This window comes from Micromesistius poutassou, assembly GCF_964030765.1.
Source record: "Micromesistius poutassou genome assembly, chromosome: 11".
Taxonomy (NCBI): Eukaryota; Metazoa; Chordata; class Actinopteri; order Gadiformes; family Gadidae; genus Micromesistius; species Micromesistius poutassou.
The window spans coordinates 15,234,978-15,260,865 of record NC_140281.1 but is presented as its reverse complement, the minus strand read 5'-3'; positions in this window follow the sequence as shown (position 1 = coordinate 15,260,865).

Here is a 25,888-nt window from a genome sequence, read left to right as displayed (position 1 = left end):
ACAGCTCTGCACAGTCTGTCTGATAGTTTTCCTGCAAGAGAGGATTAATGACACATTGACAACACATGACACTTGACAGTCGAGGGAACTACAGATAGTGGTATTTGTGGATCTGTATTCTGCACATATTGTAAGATTGTATGAATGCAATGTTGCATTGTGTTTAATGTGATGTGACTGGCAGGCCCCCCCAGCTCCATCTGGGCAGCGGCTGATGTTGATGGCTGTATGAGAGGGCTAAGCTTCTAAGATACTTATACTCATTATTGTATCACTCATTATAACATACACCGTCGTGCATACACAATGGCGTGTACTGGCCTCAAGAAAAGATCACACGTTTTGATCATTGAAGATCATTCAGTTTTCAAGGCATTACAGAAGAAGTACAGCAGAGTGGTGAATCCCTCCTTCCAGGGATGGTTAAGAGTACAAAGGGTGCCATAATTGACATGCATACAAGCAAACATTTTCAATAATTGTAACAACAAAAAAATTAATGGTGTCTATGGTGAGTCCAGGCATTCAGTTATTGCAACAGACCAGGCATCCATTTGCAGTCACCGCAACACGCTAAAACATACAGAATAATGAATAAGAAGGGGCAAGGTGCACAGAAAACTGTAGAACACTGCTAATCTAGTGCCTATCAGGAGCAGCAATCTCAGCAAAAAGCAACAGCATCTGAGGGCTCCCCTAGGTGCCAAACAAAAGACTTAAGAGTTAGGTTTTCAGCTTTGCTTTGAATTGATCTTATCAATGGTGTTCAGTCTACCCTGAGAGTCAGCTACCCTGATTACAGGTGGCAGGTGACTATTCCATAGATAGAGCTCTCGATAGCAGAACAATCTTTTCCTGCTGATTTCCCCTTAGCCTTTGGAATTGAAGAAGAAGGCAAGCTCCTAAAGACCGGAGGGGCCGAGAAGGACTAAAGGGAATTATAAGGTCCTTCAGGTAGTATAGTGCTAATCCATGCAAGGTTTTATAGGTAAGCAGCAGCACAAAAATCCGATCTGGCAGTTATTGGGAGCCGGTAGGAGTAATTCAAATTTGCTAAAATTTTCTTGTTGTAGTCAGTAGTCTAGCTGCAGCGTTCTGCATAAGCTGGAGGCTCTTGGTGGTAGAGTTTGGTAAACCAGAGAACAGTGAATTGCAGTAATCCAGTCTAGACAATATAAAAGCATGGATGAACATCGGTCTGAGCATTATCCATGGGGATAACACCTCCCCACTCCTCCCATACTCACAGCCCAAAACACATTTCTTCATTTGCATAGTGTTTGAATTTCGTCTTTGCATAAATGTTCAAACATTTACAAAAGATTTTATGGTCTCCACGGTAACTGTCCCAAACTGTTGATTTAGTGGCATCTGCACTCAAAAAACAACAACTAGGTAATATGTTGAATTCATATACAACATCATTCAAACTATCTTCGACTTTCAGTTTTAAGATCGTGATTCATATTTTATCTTGGCTTTAATGTTCACATCGTATTCATCAGACTGGAAAATAACCATATTTATTTTCACAATCACACAGTTTAAATCTGATCTCTGTAATATTTCAGCTTGCAACTGAGTCATTTTAGGGTACAGGGGTGAATGAATAATAGCATTAAGACATCAGTGTTGAGTAGTTGTTGAGAAAAGGGAGGGAGAGTGATGGATGGTGGAATGAGTGATGAGTGAGTGATAGATGATGGAGTCAGAGTGATTGAGTGAGAGAGTGATTGATTGATGGATTATGGTGTGATGGATGTTGGAGTGAGAGAGTAATGTAGTGCTGGATGATAGTGAGAGAGTGATGTAAAATGGAGTGAGAGAGCAAGGACTGAGGGAGTGAGAGTGATGGATGATGTGATGCCAGAAGAAGTAAAGTTTCTCTCTAAATGTTGAGTTAAAAACCACCTGCTGGTTCTGGAATGATTACCACCATCTCCACAGCAACATCACCACCAGCTGGGTGAATCTATACGGGAGTAGCCACTAAGAATGTGTCAATCAAACAGTGGGGTTTGATTGACAGGTGACACAGTGATTACCCCCTGCCTCCCCCCTCCTGCTGTTTGTTCTGGTGTTTGAAGCGATGCAGGGCTCAGAGCTGAGAGGAGGAGGAGGAAAGCCTGTGGTCTACATATTGAAGAGTAAGGGGCTGCCTGTGTACAAGAAGAGCTCTGCTGAGAGAAAAGCTGGGAAGAACCAGAATATGGAAAGACTCTGCCTCTCCTCCATCGCTCTCACTCTCTCTGTCAATATGGATAACCTTAATCCCATGGGTCCATTCCTTTCATGCCGGTGTCCTGCAAGGCCTTCTGGGTAAGAGAGGTGATGAGGGAGGTGTGGAACAAGCATCAGATGGAGACGGCAGCTTTCCCTTGGCAGCATGACCCTGTCGCTCCATCTCATCTCTCTGTTCAACTCAGGACATGTCTGTTCATTTGAGAAGCTGTATGTCCACAAAAAGACAAAGAAAGGCCTTGTTATGAAGAATACTCCAGCACATAAATTGAAAGACTCGTTAATGCAACCGCTCTGATCTCTGCTGACCTCAAACCCTCACAATATTACATTACAAACCGACCAATACAAGGGCAGGTTACAAAGTTGAAGTTGTGACAGGGGGGTTAATTGGTTGGGCTCTGTGCGGAGGGGAGGGACGACACTCACATTTGTGTGAAAGCCAGGGAGTGTGTGTGGAATACGCAGCGCTCATGAATCATTCACCTTGCAAGCTTCTAGGACCTAGCGTGAGGCAGCTAGCCTGCTGTGTGTTAGGAGCCGGTACAGTTAGTGTCATATAAATAGTCATAATATAGAAGTCATTGAACATCCAGTAGCCCTCTCTGACAGTACAGAGACATGTGATCTCCCAGCGTGTCAAATGAACCAATCACAGCAGGGTTCCTTCATTACACAGACAGCGTTGTGGTTTAGCTCGAGGTGATTTTAATACACACACACACACACACACACACAAACACGCATGCATGCACACACGCACGCACGCACGCACACACGCACGCATGCACTCTTAACTTTGCTATCAAAAGTCATCTCCTCTTCTGGAAACACATCAAAGGATTGGTTCTCTACGGCTCAAAATATACCAACCAGCGGATGTGAGTTGGGCACTCTCCTGGACAGACTATTATGGGATGTTGGAGATGAATACACATTCATGATACGGTTTGGAATTCATTTAAAGCGTTGAATTAAACATTAAAGGTATAATATGCAATTGCTGCCACTAGGGGTCTCTCGATCAAAACAATAACCAAAGCATTGTTTGATGGCGGTGTGAAGTAGCGAGGGGTCTGTTGTAGGGATCGACCGATATGGATTTTTTAGGGCCGATGCCGATACTGATTTCTTTTCATTAGCCTTAGCAGATGACCGATACGGGCTGCCGATTTTCTTGAGCCGATATTTGGAGCCGATACTGCTTTTGCTCCCTCAATTTACATCATAAAATGACACAATGATGATAACAAATGTTAACTTACAAGTCTCAATTTAAAAAAGGAACATTTATTGAACTGTCTGTCTGTAAGCCGCACATTGGCCGATATATCGGCCGGCCGATATATCAGTCACTTATATCAATCACTTGTTGTCAGTTGGGGAGTGGTTGTCTTCACAGCCATTGCCGGGGAAAGTTTAGCTGACTGAGGCAGAAATCATGTTCATCATGTTCGGTACCAGAACCAGAATGTTCTTCCAACTTAACTTCTAACTCGTAGATGGATGCTAAAACCATCCATCTGGATAAGCACTAGGACAGACCGTCTGAACTGAAGCCTTTTGAGCACATCCTCATGTATAAAATATAAAGTGAAAACCTGGTTCTATGATAGATACTCATTAGCAATATCTGTGGAGTCTTTGGGTCTCAAAAGTTTGGGTCTCAAAAGTTTCCCCATTGTCAGCCTTCAGAGAAGTTCATTTCAAGTAAAAGCCTCCTTTGACATACATAAGGCAGGGATCCATTTACCATGGCCCTCCTCCGCTTCCTCCTCATCGCAGTCCTCTTCCTCCTCCGCTTTGCCCCCGCAGTTTCAAGACAAAAACATTTTTTTCTATCAAAGAAATTATAAAAAGAAGCCGCCTGCCCCTCTTTCAGGGACGTATTGCTTAATCCCTTCAAAGTAAAAGTTTTTTTTGAGTTGCTGTCAGGTCTCAGATGGCTCAAGCTATTAACTGCTAGCCATAAGCGGCTAGTGATTAGTGGCCCCAAGGCCCACTCTGGGTAAGTGATGGCGGTTGTTGGTTGGTCTCTTCAGACATGAAGCAGTCTGCTGTTTTAACTGTAGTTTGAGCTTTTCCACCGTATTGATCCCAGAAAGAATGTACGACTCTGGTGAAGATAAGAACATCTTTAGAAAGGTTAAAAAACTGTTGGACCGTGGAATCGACTCAGCTCTGTATATATTGAGCCATGGGGCTCAAGGAGAGAAAGTCACGTCTCTTCTGATGTTTATTAAACGCGGCAGCCCCCACTGACTTGAGTACTGCTAGAAGACTGAACGCCATCGATAAGATCAACATCAATAACCTATCAAACTGGCTTTGGTTCACCCAGACACCAGGATGGATCGCACGCTTTTACATTTGTGTAATCTGATGTAAAAACCCACGCCAAGAATGTTTTCAAGGACTTTTATCACAGTAACTTGTCTAAAAGGCTATACAGGAAACGTATCCTAACTAATGCAGACACCTCTTCAAACATCTTAACGCTTGAACCTCCAGAAGACACTCCAAGCCATCTTGGGTTCTGCTCGCAGTAGGTTTTTCTTATTTGCCGGTGGTTGAGTCATCATCTGAGAGAGAGGAAGCTGCCTAAGAAGATTGTAATCTTTTGTCCATTGAGTTGTTTGTTTGATGTCTTCAGTTCTTTATCCCCTTTATTTTGTTGTTTTTTCTTTATTTTTTTTCTTCTATCATTTGTTTTGAAATAAAAAGGAAGTTGGATGTTATCGTGACTTTGACCAAATTCAAAGTCTGACAATCGACAGCCATCCTGTAACTGACAGCCTACTTACACTTAATTACATAAATTTGTTGTATGTCAAAAATATTGTATAATAAATACATTGTTATTGCCGTCTCCTTATTTTTCCTTTATCGGTCCTAACAGCATCACACACATACAGCTAGGATAACGCCCTTAGCACCTGACATTCCCCCCACCACCAACCCCATTTTGCTGCTATAGACGCAGGACTCGATGAAGGAATTGCTTAATTTCCCCGTGTCACACAGTAGATTTGGTGCAGAAGCTGGTGATCCCAGGACCCTCCTGTCTCTGCAGGGGGTCTCGTTGATTGCAGCATTTTGCTTCCCCTCTCCTCGCCTCGGCACTCAGGCGCTGTTCATCCATCTTTGTTCAGCTCTTGATGTCTGACTGTTCCTCAGACCACCTGGGAGAGCCCCTCCCCCCCAGCAGGGGATGAAATATGATACAATTGAAAGAAATAGGGGGCAGGACCGTCTTGTGGTGAGGGTGTTATGCCCCCAGCTCAAAGGTTCTGGGTTCAATCCCCAATGTCCGCAACCTTACCTGTAGGCCCCTTAATGTAAGATGCAATAACCCCCTGCCTGCTAATTACTTACATGTATCTGAATGAATGGTAAACAGAATGTAATTATACAGCGCTTTTCTAACAGGCCACTCAAAGCGCTTTACAATATTGCCTGCCGTTCAACCATTCATACATTCACACATTCACACAGCGATGGCGTGTCAACCATGCAAGGCGACAACCAGCTAGTCGGGAACAGTTAGTGTTAGGTGTCTTGCTCAGGGACACCTTGACAGTCCGCTAGGAAGAGCCAGGGAATCAAACTAGCAATCTTCAATTTACTCAACCCGCTGTACCTCCTGAGCCACATGTCGCCCACATGTGAATCATTCACTGCAAGTCACAACTTTAATATACACTGTGTGTGTATGTTACACACACAGTGTAACATAAACACGTGTGTATGTTACACTGTGTGTAAGTTATGTTAAACTAAGTGTGTATGTTAAACGTCTAAATAGTGTATATAAGAGTAGTGCTGTGTTGCTGCCGTAGGAGAGAGTGCCTCCACATCTCTGCCGCCTCAGGGGAGCCGGGTGCAGCGGAGAGACGGTCGGTTTCAACTGGTGTCATCATCCGCAGGCCGCTAAGCCGAAGACATTCAGTGGCAGGGGGAAGAAGAAAAAAAAAGAGATGGGCGCTCGGCTCGAGACCCAGGCCTGATCAGCGGTTCATCCAAGCGCTGTGCGGATGGGATCGGCGCTTTGTGTTGAACGGGCCTCCAGTGGCTCACAGCGGTGGTTGAGCGAGTTGTTCCGCTCCCCGACACCTTGACGCGGCACCACTCCTCTGCGCCGGCGGCCCTCCCTCGGCGCCCTGGTTGGCTGCTCGTCTCTTTTGGCGCATTTCCACCGTAGCATACGCTTCAGACCCAGCACGCCTCAGCTCAGTAGTGAGGTGCGGTATAGCCCAGCTTGGTTACGTGTCGCATTTCCACCGCCGCCAGTACCCTTATGGTAGGGCGGGGTTTAAACCGGACGGCGATAGCCACGGCAGCTACGTAAGCATTGTGTTCTCATAGCAGCCCGACACAGTGTAGCCTGGTAATAAATCTGAGGAAAAAGAAGAACGCGCACAATGAACAGAGAGCAACAATGTAGGACGAGAAGGACGGCAAACTTTTGCGCGACATTTTCTTCAATAAACGAAGCTTTCGCCGTTGTCCAGAAATACCTTGCGGGTACTGTGTTTGTTTGTTATTATCCCCCTGTCGCACAGAAGGGACGATTCTGTCTACCAATCAACGGACGGCGTGTGTAGCTCAAACTTGCCGGGACCCTTTCAGGCTCTCAGTACCCCAACGGAAGTAGTACTGCGAGACGAGAACGGCTCAATACTGCTCAGTCCGGGTCACGCCCACTTTTGGCGGTCGAAACGTGACCCGTGCCGTACCTTTGCAGACTGAACCGACCCGCACCCTGCGGTGGAAATGCGCCATTTGTGTCCTGGTGGCAGCTGTCACTACCCTCAGCACCTCACACTGACTATATGGCCCTATATGTGTATTGACTGTTTACATGATGTTTATTAGATACCTATGAATTAACATGTATTGGATAATAAGTTGCTTTTTTTTATTTTTTTATTATTCTATTTGCTAGATGTATACTAGATAAGTGGACATGTACTGGATATTTATTGGTTGTTTACTAGATATAGTTTACCTATAGTTTACTAACTATGAATGAACATGTTTTGGATATTTAGTTGCTATTTTTTGATTGAGTGTTGGCTGTTTATGAGATGTTTACCAGATCATTTTTAGTGGACATCCAGGACATACTGGATATTTATCGGCTATTCGATATTTACTTGATAATTATGAGTGGATATGTATTTACTACATGTTTACTAGGTAATTATGAGGGGACATATTGGCTATTTTCTAGATGTTTACTCGATAATTATGAGGGGATATGTATTGGATTTGTAGCAGATATTTATTATAGCGGTATCAACACTCTGACAGGGCTCCTGGCGGTGGGTGGATGGCAGAGTCAGACCTCCTCCTCTCTACTGCTCCTCCTCCCTCCTCCCTCCTCCCTCCTCCTCCTCCTCCTCAGGAAGAGGCGGGGACAGAGGAGGAGCCCCACCTCCTCGGGGGAGAGGAGGGAGCTCTCTGACTTCAATGACTTTTAATTTGACAGCTGAGGGAGGGAGTGGAGCTCAGAGCTCAGAGAGAGGATTAGGGTCCAGGCGAGACACTGGGAGACACACAGTGAGACCTATCTGGATCCGTCGTTCTCTCCTGACGTTCCCGACGGTAATGGTGGTTCTGCTCCGTCTCCTCCTCCCAGACTTTAGTCGGAGGTTAATCCTCACCGAGCTCAGGAGATCTGAGGCGGTGCATTGCTGCCTTCCCTCCTTTCATTGGCTGAGATAATTGTGTAACAGGAAGTGATCCCTGGAGAAATACCCGGAGAAGATAACCTCTGTGGTGTCCGGGGTGGGCATCAGGCCCCGACCGCAGGAACAATGGAGGGTACAAAACGAGTAGAGGGATAAATAACACTGCTATTCTTCGGTGAAGCTTGCAGCCTATTTGCAGATCTGTTCTGTTACTGTGGCCGCAGTGGGAGGAGCGGATTGGATGAGTAAATGTACCAAAATGTCCCACTGGGTCACAGTGATCAGAACCACAGGAGAAGTTGATGATGATTGAAAAGGTTGCTGGTTCGATCTCTGTCTCCTCCTCCGTCTTAAAACAATACACACGTTGGCACAATTCTTATGCAGAGATTAAGATTCCAGGAACTTTTTAAACTACAGAAGGCAGCCTTGGAGAACAAGACTTCCAAACTACTAGTTAATGACCTAGTCACCAAACAAAAGTTGAATAAACCACCGCATGACTGGCTTAAGAACAAAAGTTTGTACCAGAAAGCAGGGTAAAAAGTCAAAACCGCCTTTATTTGGAAAGATTGTACCATTGTTCCTTATTCTCTTGAATATATCTTATAGATAATCTTATATAGAATATTTGCAGTGCAAATATCGACTGATGTGTTAAGTAAAAGAAAGCTGATTTTTGTTCAACCCAATTCTGAGTCACGCCTTGACCGATGCCTTTGAGCCTTTATAATAAACTCCTGAGTACAGCTGCCTGCGGAACGCCCCAGGCTCTGTTTTGACCCTGTATTATTTATTTATGTCCCACTGATTTCTGTCCATGCAGACATTCTCCGTCCTGCGGCGATGGGGAGATAAATCCATTTTTATTAAAGTGTCAAGGGGCGGCCATTTTGTTGTTCTTTCCCTCTTGGACTCTTCCTTCTCATTCCTCAGAGCCAAACGGAACTTACAAACTCCTGACCTGGAACTTGAAACTAGTCTGAAACTGTCAATTTAGCATTTCACTATTAGCTTGACTATTCTACTATTAGTCATTTGGTGCTTTCATCCACCGTGTCAGCACTTCCTTTCTGAAACCCGAGAGACTCTCTGGTCGGATGAACCTGAGACACACTCCTCCATTCTCTATTTATACTGCCGGGGAACTGAGTCGATAGTTTATTTTCCTTCACAATGAAAGTGGAAGTACATTTAACCAGAGAAGTCGGGGTCTGACACATAACAAAATCCCCCTGGAGGCCATACATCCCACAGACATAAAACCAAACCGGGAAGAAGAAGAAGAAATGAGTCAACGTACTAGTTTGTCAATAAACATTTATTTCACACAGTGCAGATGGATGTTGTAAATGTCCCCTGACTCTCTCCAGCATTTAGTGAATATGTCGCTTTGGATAAAAGCCAAAACAACACTCGGAGGCTGGTGTTGCTTTGGTAACATGGCTTCCAGAGTAAACGGGATATTACAGTGTGACAAAAAGTATTATTTAAAGGGCCTCTTTTTCACCAGCAGGTGTAAGGTTGATTAGTCATTACAAGCCATATATATATATTCCACCTGTGACGTTGGAGTCTCCACAGTGTTGTATTGACTAATCAAACTTTCCTGGTGTTAAAAGAGTGGACCCTATTAACGCAACATGCTCAATAACATGTCTGTCGTCCTTTCTGAAAAGGATTAATGACATGAGTTAAACAAGCCTCTTTTGGTTTCATGTTGTGTTTAACTGCGGCGGTGTTAATCCTTTAAAGACGTCGGCTCATTACAGCATCTGGGAGAAAGGAGAGAAGAGAGGCTTCCAGCGTTGTGACAACGGCTGAAAACGATGCAACCGTAATGCAGACGGCTCTTCAGCCCCCACTCTGACTGTGTGTTCACACCAAAAGACACATTTTTTGCCTGGTCACACTGTCGCCGAAGTTTTGTCGCGCGACAAATCATAATCTGTCGCTGTGCAGTTTTGTCACGCAAATTTTGTCATGCAGCGAATTTTGTTGCTTCAACATCTTTTGCCCGCCAACGGTGCTTTATGTCAATTCATTCTCATCAACCATGGCCGAGATAACCACCATTGCATGTCTTTACCTGTTGTGGAAGAGGGAGAGATGTCGCAATGCCCGTCGTTTATGGGTTCATAATATCATCCGGAGGCTCACATTGCTTTGTGCCGTGATATTATATATATCTTATCTATTACATTATATAGATATTTATATATTATATTATATTATATCATGTAATATTATATATAGAGCTCCGGGAGTCGCAAACGGCAACAATCACTTTCTCCTCCAAGCTGCGGTTCACTGAGAAGTGCAAGAAACGGTTGGCCCGGCCGGTTGAACGCTGATTGGGTGTTTTACGTTACTTCACCCAGGGAGTGAATGCTGATTGGCTGTCATCACGCGAATGTTGCGGCAAAGTTCAAATATTTCAACTCCAGCGAAATTGTCGCGCTGCAAATCCTCGTGAGCACGCTCGCCCGTGACAGGGCAAAATGTTGCGCCATCAATCAAATCTTGCCGCAGGTTTTTCTAGCGACAACTTTCGCCTGATTCGTGTCTCTACGTTGACTTTGTATGGAATCGCCCCGTCGCGTTTGGTGTGAACACACAGTGAGGCTGAGGGAACAGAAGGCAGGAACGCACCAACCTGGCTCAGTAAACACCGGAGAGGATCCAGAGGCACCCCGGTGTTCTGAAGGCATCGCGGTATAGGTTACCGTGTTTCACGGCGTCACTCTCTTCCTGATCATCTTCATTGATCTCTGTAAGGGATCGGTGCATGACACTCCCAGGTGGTGTGTCGGTGTGAAGCGGTGGGTTTGATCAGGGAGGCCAGACGTCAGGGCCGGTGGTGGAGACGGGTTTCAGCGGACAGCGTGATGAACGACTGTTAGGTCTTTGTTTATCTCAGCCTGGCAGCGGTTCTCTACCCTCCAATCAGTTTCACTGAAACGTATACAACAGAACATCAGAACAACCACCACCAGATAATGTTCAGAGTAAAACCTTCCCTGAATGAAGAGTTTAGTTTGCTTTCGTTGTTTCACAACAAGGCTTAATTTATTGCGGTTGCAAAAAAAGTTCACGTTAAACTCTTGCTGCCCTTCCTGAATGCCTGCCGGCAACTTTTCTCTTCCACTACCAAACAATAAACCAGAACTCATGAGGGACTGCAGTGTTTACAGTATTAGTGTATTTCAGAAGCTGCTGATTTGCGTGAATGAAGCAAGCTTGTGGCTGGTGTGACCGCTAGCTATATCCTCTATCCTCCCCTTTATCCTCTAACACAACACGTTCTTGCCCAACTAGACAGAGACGGAGAGGAAAACACTTCCTGGTTCCAGTCTCACAGCTGATTCATCGGCAGGGTGTTTGGAGGTCTTGTTTGAACATACCATGCAGCAGTTGCCCCATGAATGGAATTCAACTTTGTCTAAAATGGAGCTGGAGTGGAGAAATGTCCAATCTCTATGACCTTGCTCTTTCTATTCATTAGCCGCTCAACAAGCTTTGGAACATTGGCTCCATCGCTCTGGAAAGAGACGGAAAACCGCTGGAGACACAAATCAACATTTTTCAGTCAGGAAATTTATTCTGGCAGCTTCCTGGTGGTCTGAGCCCAGGGAGGACACAGGAGAGTTTGCGGTTGTAGACGTTTCTGAAAGGTGAACTCTGAGTTCCTGTCTGCTCCTCTGAGTTCCTCCTCTGAGCTTCTCCTGCTACCAGCTGGGCAGGTGGGCTTCCAGAGCAATGGCTCCCCCTAAAAATAAGTGGAGGATGAAATGAAATATTAATGGGGGTCTGGAGCTGGGGGGGGGAGGTTCAGGGTTTAAATGTTGGGCCTGATTTATTTTTCATGATGATGGAAGAACTGTGATGGAAAGGTGTGTGTGTGTGTGTGTGTGTGTGTGTGTGTGTGTGTGTGTGTGTGTGTGTGTGTGTGTGTGTGTGTGTGTGTGTGTGTGTGTGTGTGTGTGTGTGTGTGTGTGTGCGTGCGATTGCTATGGGCCGTTTCAGTTGGACTAATTCAGGCCCGACCAAGCAGGGACGGAGGGGGCAAATCTCCCCCTCGTTGCCGTTCAAATGACAGCCGAACGTTAAATAAGTGATCAGGCCTCTCTCAGAACAGCAGTTAACAAAGCTGACATGATGGAAACCTCCCGAGAAACACAAAGGGACCGGAGCCAGAAGACCCAAGCTATGAATTATGAAGACATATATATCTAGGCTTATGTATACAACTACCAATTGTGAACAAAAGGATATCTAAAAGGATTTTCTTGACTGCAGTTAAATGCAGTTTTCAATTATTACACTGCTAAATCTCAAGATTTGCATATATGAACATATCCAATTGAATACTTAAATATAATACTTTTATTTATTATTATCTTTTTAGGAATATCCATATTCAATGCCATTTTGAATTGTTGTCAACATCTCCAAATCCAAGCAAATATAATTTTCAATATGCTAAGGTATGTTAACACTTCTAGTATTGTGCTAGCATTATGGAATGTGTTCTCAGGGAAGCTGGGTGTTGGTCAACAGGGCTCACTGCCAAACCTCAGCAGATGGTTCCCTAGCAACCCCTTCAACTTAGGAGTCCTCTCCTTCTCCTCCTTACTTCTTCACAGCCCATCTGATGGAGAGCTAAGGAGGAGCAGAGCAGGGAGGTCGAGGGGAGGAGGTGGTGGAAGAGGAGGAGGAGCAGGGATGGAGAGGTCGAAGGGATGAGGAGGTGGAAGAGGAGGAGGACAGGGAGGTCCAGGGGAGAAGGTGTTGGAAGAGGAGGAAGAGGAGGGACAAGGAGGTCCAGGGGAGAAGGTGGTGGAAGAGGAGGAGGAGCAGGCACAGATGTGGTGTGTGAGGAGCATTGGGAGGGAGGTGGTGTATTCAACCACAGAATGAATAAAACGTGCAAGCTTTAGTTCTCCTCTACTTCATAGAACGCGGTCTTTCCACAGTGTGTTTAGCGAGTGGGGTATTTAATGTGTTGTTTAGCGTGCATGAAAAAGTCAGGAGAACTATTGGGGAGATGTTGGAGTTTCACTGAACCCGACACAGGTCGCTGGTTCCCCTGCAGTCATGCTTTTCGCCTGACCCATCTTTAAGCATGGTGGTCCTGGTGGGACTCCATATGATCCCAGGAGAGCTGCTGCTACCTGGGGCACGGGAGTGATGAATCATGACCTTCATCCACACCAGATGGCTCCGCTATCTCACCCACAACCACCACCTCCCACTACTAACACCTCCCACTACCACCACCTCCCACTACCACCACCTCCCACAACACCTCCCACTACCACCACCTCCCACCACTAACACCTCCCACTACCACCACTAACACCTCCCACTACCACCACCACCTCCCACTACCACCACCTCCCACCACTAACACCTCCCACTACCACCACCTCCCACCACTAACACCTCCCACTACCACCACCTCCCACCACTAACACCTCCCACTACCACCACCTCCCACTACTAACACCTCCCACTACCACCACCTCCCACCACTAACACCTCCCACTACTAACACCTCCCACTACCACCACCTCCCACCACTAACACCTCCCACTACCACCACCTCCCACTACCACCACCTCCCACTACTAACACCTCCAACCACCACCACCTCTCACTACCACCACCTCCCCCTAGTCCCACCAGCACCACCATCTCCACTACAACCTAGTCCCATCACCACCTAGTTCCACAATAGAGAGAGAGAGAGTCACTAATGTAATAACGGATGAAACACCACAGTCCACAACCACACCCCTGGCCCCAGGTCCCTCACAGTCTGCTGCTGTCAGGCTTAGATGAAGGTGTCTTTCAAAATGATAGTATCTCATTAAGTCGACTTTTAATTGGAAAATAATAGTCCCTCATTAAGTCGACTTTTAATTAGAAAATAATTGCCCTCATTAACTAGACTTTTACTTTGAAATGATGAATCACACGCTGGAGGTACTGACATACCACATCTGACACCCATGCACACACACACAGAGTTCTCCATCTGTGTGAGGCCATGAAGGCTAGTTAAACAAAATATTTCCCATGTCAGTTCTAACACGCTAACTGGCTAACGAAGCAGACTGGGGAATTTAAAATCTAATTTAATTCTCTTTAATTAATACCCCCCCCCCCCCCCCCCCAATTCAGAGTGGGTGTGTAGGAGAGTAAATTCAGAGTATAGTAAATAATACTAGAGCACACAGAGTATACCCTGGTAAATGTATTCTGTATCATCATACTCTCTCTCTCTCTCCCTCTCTATCATAAATAATGGGACATTATTGACTTTGTTACTGCCAGATGATGATTGGTTGTTGTGGAAGCAGATGCAAAGTGGGGGTAATCGTTTCTTTAGACTCGGAAATAGCGTATTGCTGAGCGACGACAGGCTGCCACGCCAACACATCTGGAACGGGGGGTGCAGGGCAGCGCCGGGTCTCTGGGACTGACTGACTGCCAGAGCCGGTGGCGTGTGGCAGAGTCGGCTCTAGACCAGCCGCTGGCCTGGTGCCAGGGCCGGACCTAAATGAGAGGCAGGTGGGTCGGATGAGACCAAGAGGCCTGTTGAAGCAGGATTCTGGGGCTGACTCACTGGCACTCTGGGAGGAGGAAGGAGAGCCAGGGGAGAGAGGAGAGCCTGGTGTCTTAACTATGATGGATGGAGTGGGGGGGGGGGGGGTCTCGGGGGATGGGCGTGTCATGGTGGCACTCAGAGAGGATTCATGCTAACCAAACGATGTTGTGGACGGACTTGACCTTGCAGCGATATGATAAGATCCGCCCTGAATCGCGATCACATTCACACCTGGTGGCATGTCATGGGACCATTAAGACCCACAGTCAAGCTAACAACGCTTGTACGCAAGCTAACTAGAAGACAGATCTGATGACCAATCCATAGAAACATGACACATCCCCAATTATGGGATGTGATCGCGATCCAGGGGGGAGCTTATCATATCACTGCAAGGTCAAGTCCGTCCACAACATCGTTTGGTTAGCATGAATCCTCTCTGAGCGCCACCATGACACGCCCATCCCCCGAGACCCCCTCCGTGGCGCACAGAGGGGGTCTCGCCCAGGGCGCAATTCAATGTAGAACTGCTACTGGACATCACAAGTGGGCGTGTCCACCTAGATGTGTGACGGATAGATGAGCAACGTTTGCTACAGTCCACTGGGTAGGCTGGTAGACTGATCTATCCAGTGTACATCTAGGTGGACACACCCACTTGTGATGCCAGAAGAGCCCGATTTTCAAAACGGCTTGTAACTGCTAATCACACTCACACCTGGTGGCATGTCATGGGACCTTTAAAGTGTTCGTCCCTTCAGCAGTTCACGACAGCTAGAGGAAACACACTGTATACAAACTCCATGGCATATATTCGTCTGGCTTCATTCGTCGTTTAAACTTCCCAATGTGTTGTGGTAAAGTTACGTTCACAAGTCAAGTGTGAATGGTTTTACCATGCTGTAAATAGAGATTTGTTATAGCAAAAATAGAGTTTTGCTCTCCATGATGATGGCAAGGTTGTTTAGTGAATAATTCATCTTGATAGAATCGGCCTCTGGGCCAAATAAAGGGCTTTCCTCCGCAATAAAAAGACTTGTGATTCGATTTCCTTTGCCAATTACTTAAATGTGCTTCCCTAAGAAGAAGTTGAAGAGAGGAAAAATGACAAAAACAGATTGACAGCAGGAACGGCCAAATATCAAATATATTAACACATTTATTATAGACTCAAATTACTATTATTGATTTTGCCTCTACATTTAACATGACATCTGTTCTGGTCATGTTAAATGTAGAGGCAAAATCAATAATAGTAATTTTAGTCTATAATAAATGTGTTAATATATTAGATATTTGGCTCTTTTGCCTCTACATTTAACATGACATCTGTTCTGGTCCTCTCCCGGAACCGTCACCTTATCGTGGTGGAGAGGTTTGCGTGTCTCTGTGAACCTGAGGGCTGTGTTGTCTGGAGCCATGTGCGCCTGGTAGGGTCTCCCATAGCAGAGTGGTCTCAGGTGAGGGGCCAGACTAAGAATGGTTCAAGAAGACCCCATGAAAAAACGGAATAGAGGAGGAGAGACCCTGCCTGGAGGAAGCCCGGGGCCCCCGTCTGGAGCCAGGCCCAGACGGAGGGCTCGTCGGCGAGCGCCTGGTGGCCGGGTTTGCCACGGAGCCCGGCCCACACGGGCACAGCCCGAAAGAGCTACGTGGCACCACCCCCCCCCCCTCTTCGTCCTATGGGCCCACCACCTGCAGGGAGACCCGCTGGGGTCAGGTGCGCTGCCACATGGGTGGCAGTGAAAGTCAAGGGTCCCGACGGACCAGACCCGGGCAGCAGAAGCTGACTCTGGGGATGTGGAACATCACCTCACTGTGGGGAAAGGAACCGGAGCTTGTGAGGGAGGTGGCGCGCTACCAGTTAGATCTGGTGGGGCTTACCTCTACGCACAGTCTCAGCTCTGGTACCGTACTCCTGGATAGGGGTTGGACTCTATTCTTCTCCGGAGTTGCCCAGGACATGAGGCGCCGGGCGGGTACGGGGATACTCATAAATCCCCGGCTGAGCGCCGCGGTGTTGGAATTTACCCCGGTGGACGAGAGGGTCGCCTCCCTACGCCTAAGGGTGGTGGGGGGGAAAACTCTGACTGTTGTTTGTGCGTATGCACCGAACGATGGAGACACCTGGAGAGGCGTGGTGGGGAGGAACGGCCTCCCTGATCTAAACCCGAGTGGTCGTTTGTTACTGGACTTCTGTGCTAGTCATGGTTTGTCCATAACGAACACCATGTTTGAACATAAGGGTGCTCATAATTGTACCTGGTACCAGAGTACCCTAGGCCGAAGATCGATGTTCAATTTCTTGATTGTGTCAGCTGATCTGAGGCCTTATGTTTTGGACACTCGGGTGAAGAGAGAGGCGGAACTGTCAACCGACCAGCTTCTGGTGGTGAGTTGGATCAGGGAATGAGGGAAGATTCTGGACAGACCTGGTAAGCCCAAACGGGTAGTGCAGGTGAATTGGGAACATCTGAAGGAGGTCCCCGTCCTAGAGATCTTCAAGTCACACCTCCGGCTGAGCTTTTCTAGCATTCCTGTGGAGGTTGGGGGCATTGAGCCGGAGTGGGCGGTGTTCAAAGCCTCCATTGCTGAAGCTGCGGCGGTGAGCTGTGGCCTCAGGGTCTTAGGTTCCTCAAGGGGCGGTAACCCTCGGACACCGTGGTGGACACCGGTGGTCAGGGAAGCCGTCCGACTGAAGAAGGAGGCCGTCCGGGGTATGTTATCCTGGAGGACTCCTGACGCAGTTGCAGGGTACCAGCGGGCTCGAAGGGCTGCAGCCGCTGCCGTGTCGGAGGCTAAGCAGCAGGTGTGGGAGAAGTTCGGAGAGGACATGGAGAAGGACTTTCGGTCGGCACCAAAGTGTTTCTGGAAGACCATCCGACACCTCAGAAGGGGGAAACGGGGAAACATCCAAGCTGTGTACAGTAAGAGTGGGACTCTGTTGACCTCGACTGAGGAGGTAGTCGAACGTTGGAAGGAACACTTTGAGGAACTCCTGAATCCGACTAACACGCCCTCTATGATGGAGGCAGAGCTCGAGGTTGATGGTGGTTCGTCGTCAATTTCCCTGGTGGAAGTCACTGAGGTAGTTAAACATCTCTGCAGTGGCAAAGCCCCAGGGATTGATGAGATCCAGCCAGAAATGCTAAAAGCTCTGGGTGTTGAGGGGCTGTCATGGTTGACACGCCTATTCAACATTGTGGGGGAGTCTGGTACAGTGCCAAAGGCAAACCGGGGTGGTGGTTCCCCTGTTCAAAAAGGGGGACCAGAGAGTGTGTGCCAATTACCGGGGTATCACACTTCTCAGCCTCCCTGGGAAAGTCTACTCTAAGGTGCTGGAAAGGAGGTTTTGGCCGATTCCCAGGCCAGTGTTGAGATATAATCTCTCCACCTAGTCCTGGGTCTTCCCCGGGGTCTCCTCCCTCCTGGTCGTGCCTGGAACACCTCCCAAGGGAGGCGCCCAGTGGGAATCCTTACCAGATGCCCGAACCACCTCAACTGACTCCTTTCTAAGCAGAGGAGCAGCGGCTCTAATCCGAGTTCCTCCCGGATGACTGAACTTCTCACCCTATCCCCAAGGGAGAAGCCAGCCACCCTCCTGAGAAAACTCATCTCGGCCGCTTGTATCCGTGATCTCGTCCTTTCGGTCATTACCCATCCCTCATGACCATAGGTGAGGATAGGAACGAAGATTGACCGGTACATCGAGAGCTTTGCCTTGCGGCTCAGGCTAAGGACTAATTTCCTACCCGGAGAAGGCAATCCACCAGTTTCATGGCCTCAGATTTAGTGGTGCAGCCGCTTCACACTCGGCTGCCAGCCGATCCATTGAGTGCTGAAGGTCACAGGCCGATGATTTTAAGGTCACAGGCCGATGATGTGAGGTGATGTTCCACGTCCCCAGAGCCAGCTTCTGCCGCCCGGGTCTGGTCCATCGGGACCCCTGACTTTCACTGCCACCCATGTGGCAGCGCACCCGACCCCAGCAGGTCTCCCTGCAGGTGGTGGGCCCACAGGATGAAGGGGGGGGGGGGGGGGGGTGCCACGTAGCTTTTTCGGGCTGTACTCGGCCGGGCTCCGTGGCAAACCCGGCCACCAGGCGCTCGCCGACGAGCCCTCCGTCTGGGCCTGGCTCCAGACGGGGGCCCCGGGCTTCCTCCAGGCAGGGTCTCTCCTCTATTCCGTTTGTTCATGGGGTCTTCTTGAACCATTCTTAGTCTGGCCCCTCACCTGAGACCACTCTGCCATGGGAGACCCTACCAGGAGCACATGGCTCCAGACAACACAGCCCTCAGGTTCACAGGGACATGCAAACCTCTCCACCACGATAAGATGACTGTTCCAGGAGAGGACACAGGTGCCACCATTCTCCATTTCCAAAATTTCACATGCCAGGGTCTGGGGACCGGCCCCGTCACCATGACAACCCCATCAGCAGCCGTGCACCGGGCATCTCATCAGTCGCAGCCACAACAGAACCCTCAGGCTAACGGGCCGATCAGAGGAGCCCGCTTATCCTGTCTGCTATCTAATGGAAACCCATTCCCTTAATATGGTAGTAAAATGAGTCCTATAAGGTATTAAAGTTAGTAAAGTATGTGCTAAAAAGTATTTTGGCATTGAAATAAGAAGCAAGGTGCTTGAACCCTAGAGGTCTTCACAGTGAGGACAGCTACAAAGGGTTTCCAACAGAGCTCCTCAAAGCTTTATTGTTATTTTTATTCAGCATATCAAAGCCCTGATGAGGAGGACGTCACCAGAGGGGGGCTCGGTCACGGCTGGAGGTCGCCAAGCACTTCTTCCCCCGTTCGAGAGCCACTCTCGCCAGAAACCGACTTGCTCCGGTGGTTCACAGAGAAGACACGCATGCGTGTGCACACACGCACACACTTGTTCTGCTCTGTTGAACAAGGAGAAAACAAGGATGGCTCACACCCGTCAAACAACGACGTTAGAGCAGAACAATCCTCCGCTGGCATGAGGTGTGATATTTGCATGATGCTGCCTCTCAACTGTATTTCTGTGATTCAGATGTGTTGTTATTTTAAACCCGGTTTCTTGTTTTTGTGGTGTTGTTTCGATTTGGTAAGCATTTTGTGTTGCTGTTTTACAGGAAAGGTTCTTAATAAATAAAGTTAGATATTGATTGGATTTGATCCACACAAACACACTGTCTGCTCTGTTGAGCCAGTAAGAATCTGCGGTGCTCGGTCTGTCAGGGTGGAAGGATCCATTCATAGGCTCAACTGGACCGTGTACCTACCAAACAAACAGCCAAACAAATTAACTGTAGGCTAATGCCTAACTGTATGCTAACAGTTAACTGTATGCTGATGGCTAATTGAATGCTAACAGCTAAATGCATCCTGAAAGCTTACTGTGCTAAGGGATAACTCTTAGCTAACAGCCAACAGAGTGCAGAGTGACTCATCAAATTATATTGTGCATGTTAACACAGCAATGGGTCATTCAGGAAGACGCCATTACTGTTCTATTACTCATCGATCTAAGCTGCATTCTGAATTCCCAGGCTGTCATCACAGGCCCCTCCCCTTCATCTCTCAACCAATCAGGACCTCATGCATTAACAGTACAACTCCAAGCCAAAATGCAGTATTAGTCTACATTTCTTTATACATGGTTCTCTCTGTTGTTGTCATTGAGACTCTTTGAAGCTCTCCCCCAGCCCTTCACCTCTGGGACTAAGCTCCCCCTGTCTAAGGAGGAGAAGGAGATGCTATCCTCCAGGGCTGAGGAACTCCCTACATATTCACACCACCACCAGCGTCTAGACACCATCAGGGGGGAATTCATCTCCCGGAATACTTCATGGATCCATCGTACCCGTGTGGAAGAATTTGCTGGTGTCTAATCTCCAAATGTGTCAATAAATGTTTTGTTTTAAATACTAGTCACTAGCCCTACTGCTTGTAGTATAAACTGTACTGCACAACACCATAGGCCTACACTTAAACAGCACTCTGACAACGACGTGAACTCACAATAATATCTTTAGCTCCTAAATTTAATTACTGTGCTGTCCTTTTCACCTTGATTCAATTTCACTGGAAGTTAATCATTTTCACCAAAAATAATCTTTAAAACAAGCTAACAAAATATGACATGTCAAGGTTTAATGGGCCTAACCTTGGAAATCACTCTTTTTTTGATTATCTCAGCATTGTGCTCAGCTGTTTCCAAAGTAACACACATTATATTTCTGAAATTTTCTTTGTATTTGGAAAAAAGACCTCCAACTCGACCATCAGGCCTCGTCGCCCTTTTCAAAGCCTGTAATCTGAGCTCCAGATATTCACATCTTCACTGTCGCTACGATCAAATGGCCAGAGACACTCCCTGCTGCTTCCTGACCTGCTGACCTCTGAGCGCCACTTATCAGAGGATTCTGATATGCAGGGCTGAGCTTCATGTCCTGTTTTGTCTTATGCAGTCTAGTTTCAGTATGGACAGAACATTCTGCACAGTGAGGTAGCGTAACAAGTGCTTAGGCCTACGATGTATGAAGTGATGGATACACTCGGGTGATCTGTAGTGAGTGGGTTGGTCGGCCATACACACAGTCACCCATCCTCTTACATTATAATATTAACTTACATTACATTAAGTTACATTACATTACAATATAAAGGGGCATCACCGTTGCCTAACATCGAGAAATAATATCATGAATATCGTTCTAATAAATCAAAAGACTTGCAGTATAGTGATTGATTACAACCAGCTATTTCCTGTTCCTGTATAATAGATGAAACACTATACATGAGAAAAGGTGTATACTAGTGTATCCATCAGGTAAGGTAAGGACCCAATTATCCAGTGGGTCCCGGTCCCCAGCTCCACACTGTTCAGATGGTTGTGATTCTGCTGCTGACTGCAGGGCGGAGTGTGTCTGCTGCCTCCTCTTACTCCCCCTCCTCCTCCATCTCCATAACTCTCCTCCTCCTCCTGTCATCTCTCTCCTCCTCCTCCTCCTGTCATCACTGTCCTCCTACTCCTCTCCAACACTCTCCTCCTCATCCTCCTCTTGTCATCACTGTCCTCTTCCTCCTCCTGTCATCACTATTCTCTTCCTCTTCCTCCTTCTCCTCTTGTCATCACTAGGGCTGCAACAACGAATCGATAAAAACGATAAAAATCGATCACTAAAAGCGTTGGCAACTAATTTAGTCAATGATTTGTTGAGTCGCGCGATTATTAATACTATAGTCACTCATAGGCACGGAACTGTTTACAGAAGCCAATGCCAACAGGTCCATGCTTCATGCACGCCCACAGCGAGCCTTCCGTGCGCTATAGTGCTATGTGTGTGCTAACAGCTTGTATTTTGGACATGAAACATGGCGGAGAAAACGGTTAGACCGAAATCTTCCAAAGTGTGGGAGCAATTTACAATGCATAAAGCTAAAAAGTGTGTTAGTTGCAATCTTTGCAAAAGCAAAATGGCGTGGCACGGAAGCACCACGGTGATGTCATCCGTGACGAGGAAGGGGGCTCGACAGCAGGGTTAATTCAATACAAGATCTCACATTTATTCAGTTTTCAAGTAAGGACATGCAATATCAAGCCCAAAGTATACTACTCCATATCCGTAATCCGTAATCCGACTCTGTAACTACAGAGACCCCTCGAGCATTTGCAGTTCTCCGTCGGGATGTCGGATACGCAATGCAATTCGCCGCCCGATCGATCTTATATGCTGACTACTTTAAACACTAGTAAATAGTGTTTAAATAGAGTTAAATAAACTTCCAAAGCTTTCAAAGCAAATCTTATTAGGTGTTTTATTGGTCCTTAATGTGGAAAGTAAACAATGTACAAGTAAATAAGGTGCAAAGTCAAACTGGGAAATGTGATTTTGTTAGAGGACCAATCACAGCCCTTGCCGTCTCCGTTGCGTCGACGGATAGTTTAAAAATATTGGATGCACACGTAGTGCTACGGAGACCCTGTCAGAGACCCTCTCCGTAGCACTACGTGCGCATCCAATATTTTTATTGGATGCGCAATTTTTACATTTATTTTTATTTTTACGTACAGCACTTTACGGAGGACTATCTACCTAGTATCTCCTGTTTCTCGTTTGGTGTTTTAATTTATTCGTTATCCAGCTTTACAAGCATGAAAAGTTTATTAAACTAACGTAAGCGTTAGCTCGTTAATTGTGTGTGTGTGTGTGTGTGTGTGTGTGACTTTATTTACTTTACACTTTTAAACAACAGAAAACCAAATTTTGTGCACTTTATAAAAGAAAGAAGCCTTTTAATTTTTGTAGATATATACATAAATGTATATCATACAGTTATGTTTACATTTTTTTATCATTTAATATTACTTTTAATAGCTCAGGGACGGAGCAATAACCTGTTGTTTTTACACTTCAGTCTGCACTGTGAATTTGAAGTAATGTTCAGTTTTTGAATAAATTACATTATAAATTATTATAATTATAAATTACAAATGTTTCTTTTTTTATTCGATTCATCGATTAATCGAAAAAATATTCAACCGATTAATCGATTATTAAAATAATCGTTAGTTGCAGCCCTAGTCATCACTGTCCTCTTCCTCCTCCTCCTCATGTCATTACTGTCCTGCTCCTCTCCATCACTCTCCTCCTCCTCCTCCTCCTCTCAGGCTGGCCTGGCCCTGATGGGTGGAGGTGTACTCACTACTCTAAACAAATGGCTGTGTTGCTAGCATATAAAACATCTCTCTCCTGTTCTGCTGAACAAGGGGAACCTCGGCTGTTTGTCAGCCCAGGGCGTCTGTATCTCTCCTCTTCCTCCAGGATGATGGATTGACGCATCACTTCCTCTTCCTCAGCTCACTGTCCAGCAGGGCAGCTGTCCTCTGTGTGTCTCAGGCTGCCTACCTAATATTAAGGACTTTAATGAGTACAGGGGGTGAGAGATACTGCAGAGGTTAGGGTGTTTGACTCCGACCTGAGAGGTACCGGGTTCGATCCCAAGTGTCCGCAGTCCAACCTGTAGGCCTTCTTTGAGCATGATGCCCCCTAACCCCTACCTGATCCTTAAAGGTCCCCTGACATGCCACCAGGTGTGAGTGTGATTAGCCGTTACAAGCCGTTTTGAAAATCTGTCTGTTCTGACATCACAGGTGGGCATGTCCACCTAGATGTGTGACTGATAGATGAGCACCGTTTGCTACAGTCCACTGGGTAGGCTGGTAGACTGATCTATCCAGCACACATCTAGGTGGACACGCTCACCTGTGATGTCATAACAGACTGATTTTCAAAACGGCTTGTAGTGACATCAATAATCACATCTCATGGGACCTTTAAGGACATGCATGTGGATTCACTGTCAGTTGCTTTGGACAAAAGAACATGCTAAATTACTGAAAAGTAGATAGTAATGGGAATATGAAAATGGATGAACAAATGTCTGAGACATATGCAGTTAGAATAAAGAGTGTCGATGATATATAGTCGATATGTAATGTGAATATCCTGATGATGAGAGTGGTTTCTCTCTCTCAATGTTGGCTGACTAATGGATGATAAAAGTCTGGCGTTTTTTCTGACACAGATAAATAATGGGTGGTAAAGGTCATTAACGGCCATGAGGGGACGTCAGCCATTAAACAGCAGAGGTCACTGACATCCATTAGGATGTTATAAAGGTCCAATCTCTCTGCCTGGTATGATTAAATATGATTCATAACCATGTTGGTGAGAGTGGGGCACACAGATGGCGAAGCACGCCCCGCGAAGACTTTGATGATATTAAAGATGGATATTTATCAGTTTTAACGAGGACGGCTTGCGGCGGGAAGCGAGATGATGTCTCCTTAATCACCTTAAAGCTGACGCTAGCGTCTGGGTAAAAACATCCCCCTTGATTAAGCTGGTGGTGTCCGTATGCCCGGGCTGATGTAAGACACTCCGGGCGATGCACCAACGGCTCTGGAAGCTTAAGCCTCAGGAATCAGACCTCGGATTACCTGCACTGTCAGCAGTGTTTGCTTTAGAGGTCCGCTCTGATTGGTCGAGACCCCCGATGTGTGCCGCCCTGATCCTTTTTAACATCAGAACATCAGGAGGACCAGAACGCCGCCATGCTCATTAACCCTCATAAACGATACCGCGTGTTAATGCTCATTAACGAGCTGACCGGTTACTATCGCTGGCTCCTCAGCCAATCAGCAGCCACAGCAGAGAGCAGAGAGGGTTTTATCATGCGCCGCCTCTCTGGAGATCAGGTGAGATTGTCCGTATTGTCTACTGCCGTTACAAACCAAAAGGCACTTGGCCTGGGATGTGACGGGAGCACTCATCTCTACAGCGTGACCCCTGACCCCTGGCTGTGGAGGCTGTTCCACGCCTGGCTTAACTCTGTAATCGTCTGTTGATTCATTCCCAAGATGGCCCCCAGTCAGCTGACACCTCGATTTTTCTCGGAAAACATGTTTGCTCCATTCCGTTTCTCTCGCTTCCTTTTTTCTAGCGTAAGTGCAAACACAATTTTCTCTCAATTTTTGGCTCAATGCGTCTGTCTACACACGCTCTCTCTCTCTCTCTCTCTCTCTCTCTCTCTCTCTCTCTCTCTCTCTCTCTCTCTCTCTCTCTCTCTCTCTCTCTATGATCACTTGGTTGATTTGTCTGAATTGTTTACTTCACACTACAGGATATTATTTGCTGTACAGGCCACTGGAGTTTAGGACGGTAGTATCTGCAGTTGGTGACAAGGTAGTCACATACATATCACATTGGTGCTGATGTAACGCTGCTATCCTTCAGTTAAGATCCCTAGACCAGAGGTTTATTAGAGACTGCTGCCTCTGTGTTAAGACCCCTCGACCAGTTGTTTATTGGACTACTGCCCCTAAGACCCCTAGACCAGTGGTTTATTATAGACTCTGCTGACCCTAAAAGACCCCTAGACCAGTGGTTTATTAGAGACACTGCCAACCCTAAGACCCCTAGACCAGAGGTTTATTAGAGACTCTCCTAACCCTGTGTTAAGACCCCTAGACCAGTAATGTATTAGAGACAGGAAAAAAACAGGAAGGTTCTAGTAGCCGTGCCAGTTTTTAAGCTTCAATCATGAAAGACATCTGAGCTGTAGGACATCTGGGTCTGGCTGAGACTGATATAGGAGAATAAATAAAGGCACATGTTGACATTTAACCAGAAGGAACTTAACGGTTAGCAGAAGTTGTGCAATTTACCCTTCAAACGAGCGACATGTGTCTCCGTCCATCACTAGCCTAGTGGTCCGTGAGGGCTCAGCCCTACTCCTATCGTTCTGCTTATTCTTTATATATATTATTATATTATTATAATATTGTCTGT